Here is a 7,462-nt window from a genome sequence, read left to right on the forward strand (position 1 = left end):
ATATATAGTTTCTGCATTCTGCTGGATTACTTTTCTTTGAAATGGCACAAATATGGAACTCTTCCAGTCAGTTGGCTAGGTAGCTGTCCTCCAAATTTCTTGGCATAGATGAGGAAGTGTCTCTAGCATGGCATCCATTTGTTGAAACATCTCAGTGGGTATTCTGTCAATTCTTAGAATCTAGTTTTTCAGCAATTTCTTCAGTGCAGCTTTGACTTCTTCCTGCAATACGGTTGGTTCTTGATCACATTCTACCTCCTAAAATAGATGAACATCAGCCAATTCCTTTTTGTACAGTAGCTATAGTAGTTTTAGAAAGACTAGTTAAATAAAATCAAGTCTTGTAAAGTTGGAATTATTGTTATCTACAAGAACAAATATTTTTGAACATCTACTAAAAGTTAACCAATATTTTCACAGGTCTCTGGGTTGCACAGTGGTTACACACTTGATTGCTTAATGAAAGGTCAGTGGTTTGAACCCATCTGTCACTCATCAGAAGAAAGATGTAGCAATCTGCTTCCACTAGGTTTACAGCTTTGGAATCCTGTGGGGAAGTTCTACTCTTTTCTATATAGAGTTGGAATCAACTCGACAGCAAAGGGTTTTTGTTATTTTTATTAATTGAAAAATTGGTGGTTCAAACCTACTCAGAGTCACTTCAGATGATAGATTTAGTGATGTTTTCAAAAAGTCATATTCTTGAAAATCATATCGGGCAGTTCTACTTCACACACTTGGTGTCACCATGAGTTGGAATCCACTCCATGGTAACAGCAATTGTTATAGTATCCAGTAGTATTTTAAAAGTGATGTAATATAACATATGAACTGAAAACAAAAAAGTAGTGGAGCTATCACAGAAGAAAACGAAAATTCTTGGTCAACAATATAGGTACCATATTAGACTAAAGGTGGCCATTATCTTCGGAGACACTTTATAGGAATTTTTTTTTTTTTTTCCCTTAGTAATCAGCTTAGTTTAGAGAAAGGAAAATGTCTTGTGATAAATATAAATCATTGGGAGGACTAGAAAAATAGTGCTAAATATTTTCCAACACATAAAAAAGGATTAGCTTGTACAGGCACAAGGGATTAAACTATAGGAATTATGCTTATTAAATTCTTAAAACTTCACTGGTTTATTTATTTATTTATTTATTTTCCCTTAGTTTTACACCCTATTTTTCTTATGTGTGTGTGTAATAAAACACAGTTCTTCTAGAAAAAATGAAGATAAGAAGTCTAACCTACTCAATAATGACTTCCAAGGATGATTAGCCCCTTCCTCTGGTCACAAGCATGCATCCCTTCCATCACTTTGCACATGTTTGATGGGGCAAGAGAAACAGCTGCCAACAGTCAACAATAATGTGTACCAGGGATGCTCTGGCCTGGCACTTGGTCTTGGGTCACTTCTGAGGATAATGTCAAGTCTTCATATTCCATCATATTTAATTATTTATCCTCCTCTTCAGAATTGTCAAAGAGAGAAGCTACAGAGCTTCTGCAAGGCAGACAGACAATTTGGAGGAATGTTTCGTTAGTGACATGGATGACATGGAATATATGACATTTAAAAATTAGTTTACAGGGAGAACTCTTTGTCAGGAGTCTGAATTGGACAGGGTGATCATCTGAGCACAGACTATCTTCAACTATAATGCAGAATATATTGCTTGCTTGGCATTGATAAGGGATTTATTCAAATGGATATCCAAGATGTTTTTGGATCTAGATAGAATCTTATTGAAAGAGAATTTTAGGATCTTTTATGCTCTACTTGATTTCCTCAATTATAGAGCTTTACCTCTGGTATCAACGGCTCAACATTATGTTTTCACACTATAAGTTTACCAGAGAAATTCATGCTAGTTATTATTATTTTTATGAGTTTATATATACAAATACAAAACATACAAAATAGAATAGAATTTATTAACATGAAACATTTAATAGTGAAAGAGATAGGACATTATAAAGTTATATGTCATGAGCATATTGAATGTGCCCAATTGCTTTTAAATGTCTAAAGTATAACCATTATGTGCTATTAAAGGGATTATAAACTATATTGAAGTAATATATTCAAGCAACCAAAAAATCAGAGTAAATAAAAATAATTCTGCTCATTGGCTCACAGTTAGGAAGGAATGAGAGTAATAACAATAAAATAATAATGTGCAGGGTAAGACAAATACATCCTGCAGCAGCCTGAGCTGCACAGGGCCTGATTCAAATGAAGGAGCTGGAAGCTTCCAGCTCATAAAAATGAATATTTCTTTCCCTAGAAAAGGCTGCACACATCTCTTTTTCACTTTTGTCCTCCAGGGGCCTATTCTGACCTCTCTTTGTCCCTCTTGAAGGGGAGAACAGAGGGTATGTATATGACTAAGGACATTTCACTCCTGGAGTCTGTGACTTGGGGAGTATTTCAGCTCCTACTTCTCATGGGAGTAATTTAGCTTCTGGATCACACTGACCTGGCTGAGCAGGGTCTGTGATGAACATCTAACTTGAGCTTTACCTAAGGGTTTATTCTCATTAGGAGATGAAGTGAAGTATCATTTCAAATCTTACCATTAAAAAAATGGGAAAGCAGAGGAATAGATATGTTAAGTGATGATTTATTCCACTTTCATTTTTCCTGGCATGCTCTTGTTAAATCTCAAAGTTAATATTATACATACTGGCACCTATAGACTTGTTTTCTGAATGGACACAGGAAAGAACAAGTGTTCTAGGGGAATGGCTTTTTTTTACTGTCTTACCCTAGGTTCTTTACCATATCCATTTTGGAACTTGCATATATCATTTCCCCTTGGAGCCTCACCAGGGTGAACAGTGGGAGAGTGGAGTAACCTGGATGAAGCAGGCTTGTGCTAGAGAAGGAAGGCAAGGCAGAGTCTGTCAGTCCTTGTTAGACATGGTTGTAGGCGGTACGGCAGAAGATCAAGCTCATTACATGGAAACATTTTTTCTTATGGCAAAATGTATGAAAATCTTAAAGGTCAAGCTGTATGTTAGGAATTGTTGAGAAGCTTTAAAGCATTTGCTAACTGAATCATAAATTATAGTGCATGTTAAAAATGTTTAAAAATAAGACATACACAGAGTTGAAAGTGACTTTGAAAATTTTCCTTGTCTCTGCACACATTATCTTAGAAAGACATGTATCTGTTTGCTTTTATGCATATTTTTCATAAAATTGTTATTTTAAAATAGTTTTAAATTTATGATGAAATTGTAAATGTAGTATAGAGAATTTACATATACTTTATATCCAGTTTACTTTATGATTAACATCTTACATTGGTATATACCTACTCCTCACTTATTGGCTGTCTCATTATCTAACAATTGACATTTACAAAAATGGTAATATATCTACTCACAACTATTTTGCTCATTAAATACACATGTATGGCAGTAAGGAATGCTGAGGTGCAAGGTGAGAGTAACATTGGATGTGATTGTTAAGGTTATGTGTCATTTTGGTTGGGCCATGATTCTTAGTGGTTTGGCACTTAGCTAATGATGTCATTTGGCAGTTATGTACTGTGATTTGGCAGTTATGATGTACTTTTATGGTTATGTAGCAAAATAATTTGGCAGTTATGTGATGATGTGGTCATCCTCCATTTTCACATAATGCAGATTTTGCATAACAACCTGGTCTTTCGAACATAATCATGTTGATAAGAGAGTGTTGTCTGTTTGTCTGAAATAATGAACCAATATTGATAGATTGTTGTTATTATTATTAAGTAAAGTCCGTACTTTATTCAGATTCTTATTTACTGTAAAAGGATTCTATCCAGGATACCACTCTTGACTGTGACACTATGTCTGATTTTCCTTGTTTTTGATGATCTTAACAGTCTTGAAGAGTAGTACCATCACTTGTCTATCATTTTGTCATACTGTGGTGGTTTGCATGTTGTTGTGATGCTGGAAGCTATACTAGAGGTATTTCAAATACCAGCAGGGCCACTCAGGGTAGACACATATTTTGTAAAATACCTTTCATTTGGTATTTGGTGTCTTTCTCTTGATTATCCTGGGGTTATGAATTTTTGGGATGAGAACCATAGAAATAAATGCTATTCTAATCATAACATATTAAAGGTACATACTATAAACATCAGCCATTACTGCTGATGCTAATCTTGATAATCTGGAAGAAACAGTGTTTATCAGATTTCTCCATTATAAAGTTACTCTTTTTCCTCTGTCTATATTGTGTTTCCTCTTTGGAAGAAGCCACTATGTGCAGCCTATACTTAAGGAGTGGGAAGTTATGATCTCCCTCTTTGTGAGTGAAGTAGCTACACAAATTATTTTGAATCCTTCTGCGGGGATGATTTGTCTTTTGTCCTCATTTTTTTAAATGAATTTAATTCAGTTTTTAACTCATTTTTTTAATTAATAAAATAATTAAATTATTCTATTTTGAACATTTGTAGATATTTATCTAATAATTTGTATTATAATCTAATATGACTTTATTTATTTTGTTGCTTAAATTGTTCCAGCTTTGGCCATTGGGAGCTCTTTTTATTGTTTCCTGTTTCCCTTTGACATATCCCATCATTGTGGGTTTTTTTTTTTTTATTTATTTTAACATTTCCTTACTTTCTGGCAATACAAGTTGCTTTAGATTTATCACGCATATTTTCTGTTTCATTTCTCGAATTAGCTATTTCATCAAGGAGTCCCTGGATCCTTTCATTGGGGTATGGTATTAGAAACCAAGATTGGGTACTAGGTGAACTTATTGCTGCTGGGCTGTCATTGCTTCTAGACTTTCTCCACTGACAGAGCAAGGATATGCATATGTGTGCTCTAATGTGTATATAAACATACCTAGAAATATTTCCATATGCAGTAAAATGTATATTAAGCTAAGCTGCGGCTCAAATTGATGTAATCAAGTCTAATCCAATAACATATGGGTCATTCTAGCCTTTTCTCCTTGCTTTATTATAGAATTTCAATTCAATAATGAAAAATCTGTCTCTCACTATCCACCATCTATTTCTTACATGTTCAATTTCAGTATATATGTATACTCACTCATTGCCACCATGTCGGATCTTACTCATAACAACTCTTCCTCGGGTTTCTGAGGCGGTATCACTACAGAAGTAGATTGTCCAATGTTCCTTCCAAGGAGTGGCTGGTGGGTTTGAACAACCAGCCTTCTGGTCATCAGTCCAATGCCTTAGTCACTATGCCACCAGGGCTCTTAGTATATATGTTTAGTAATTGTTAACCCCTATCTACATTGGAAACAGCTTTATCACTTAGAGTACATTGCTTATGTGCAGTTCCTTTTGCCTTTAATGTTACCAGCACCACTGATTTTCAAAGTTGCTTATGTCAACACCTTTACCTCCACCTCTCTTAATGACATTATTTCAGACATTTGTAATAAAGTTGTATATTTTTTGGTCACATTCCACATTCTATCCTGTAATCCCCAAAGTCCTAAATGACTTCCCAGTTCCTAAATTGTTTTTTAAAAATTTTGATGCATTAAAATTCACTTTTGTTCTGTAAAGTTTTGTGGATTTTGATAAATGCAGTGTTACATGTTCACCATTACTGAATTGTACTGAATATTTTCACTACCCTAAAAAAATCAGTTGTGCTTCATTTTCCCAACCACTCCCTTTTTCCTGAATATCTGACAAGACCTAATCTATTTACTTGCTCTCTATAGTTTTGCCTTTTCTAGAATGGGATCACACAGTATGTATCATGCCTTTGTATTTTATTACTTTTTATTGTTGAATAGTATTCTATTGTGTGGATGTATATAGTTTCCTTATCTATCCATCTATTAAAAGATAGCTTTATTATTTCCAATTTGTGGTAATTATGGATAAAGTCTCTTTGAAGACTAAGGTGCACCTAACCCATGCCATAGTATTTTCAGTCACCTAATTTGCATATGAGAGCTGGACAATGAATAAGGAAAACTGAAGAAGAGTTGATGCTTTTGAGTTGTGGTATTGGCAAAGCATACTGAAAGTACCATGCACTGCCAGAAGAACTAACAAATCTGTCCTAGAGGAAGTGCAGCTAGAACACTCCTTGAAAGCAAGAATAACCAGACTTCATCTCACCTATTTTGGTGATGTTATTAGAAGGGACCATTCCCTGAAGAAGGATATTATATTTGGTAAAATAGAAAGTCAGGTAAATAGGGGAAGCCCTCAACAAGATGAATTGACACAGTAGCTGCAACAATGGGGTCAGGTATAGCCAGGATCATGACACTGGTGCAGGACCAGGCAGTGTTTTGTTCTGTTGTTCATAGAGTTGCTATGAGTAGGAGCCGACTTGATGGCACCTAACAACAATAACACGGATAAAGCTGTTATAAACATTCATGTGCAGGTTTTTGTGTTGATGTACTTTTTCATATCAGTCGAGTAAATACCTAGGAGTGTGGTTGGTAGATTGTATGGTAAGACTCCATTAATTTTTTTAAGAAACAGTCCACCTGTCTTCCAAAGTGGATGTACCATTTTGCATTCCACCCTAGAAATGAATGAGAACTACTTTTACTCTAGAACCTTACCAGAAATCAACATTGTCAGGTTTTTTTTTTTTTTTTTTTTTTTTGTATTTTAATCATCCTGATAAGTGTGCTGTGGCATCTTATTGTTGCTATAATTTTGTTTTCCTAGTACAAGAATTACAAGTGATGTGGATCATCATTTTATGTCCTTTTTTGCCATCTATATGTTCTCTCCAGTGAGGTATCTGATTGGCCCTTTTGTTTATTCTTTAATTGTGTTGTTTGCTTTTTCATTATTTAGCCCTAAAAGGTTTATATTATTATTATTATTATGGGTATAAGTAATATCCCATCAGGTATGAGTTTTATAAATATCTCATCTAAGCTTGTGGCTTATTCCTTAATACTCCAAGTATTGTTCTTTAAAAAGCAGAGGTTTGGTTGGTTCTGGCAAGATGGCAGACTAGGCAGAAAGACTGTACAGACTCTCTTCAACAAAGAAAAGGGAAACCAATTAACACAGACACAGAAGATAATCTTGGACTGCTAAGCCTTGAAGGGGAGGATATAGAAGTGGACTAATTCACAACTAGCAGAAGAATTTGTGTGAAAATACCAAAAACGGAGACATGTGGAGCTGCAGTCTGGCAGTAATCCTGAGCTATCCTGACAGCACAGACAGTTTGGAGATTCCCAAGTGGTGGTAGGACCTAAGAATTAACCTGAAAATCAGCCCTGCTAGCCAGGCACTGCACAGAGAACTGCTCTGGTGGCTAGAGAATAAACGGAGAAGGTGAAGAGAAAGATGGGCTGAGCTGTGGACTTGTGCCGGTACAGAGAGTGCTGCCATTTTAAATGTTTAAAAGTGGCTCGATATTTTGGATTTTTAAAGAGATAGCGTGCTTGCAGATTCCTGGGGCTTAAGAACACGTT

The sequence above is a fragment of the Orycteropus afer genome, unplaced genomic scaffold (genome assembly GCF_000298275.1).
Source record: "Orycteropus afer afer isolate SDZICR_OR568_19922 unplaced genomic scaffold, OryAfe1.0 scaffold00093, whole genome shotgun sequence".
NCBI classification, from domain to species: Eukaryota; Metazoa; Chordata; class Mammalia; order Tubulidentata; family Orycteropodidae; genus Orycteropus; species Orycteropus afer.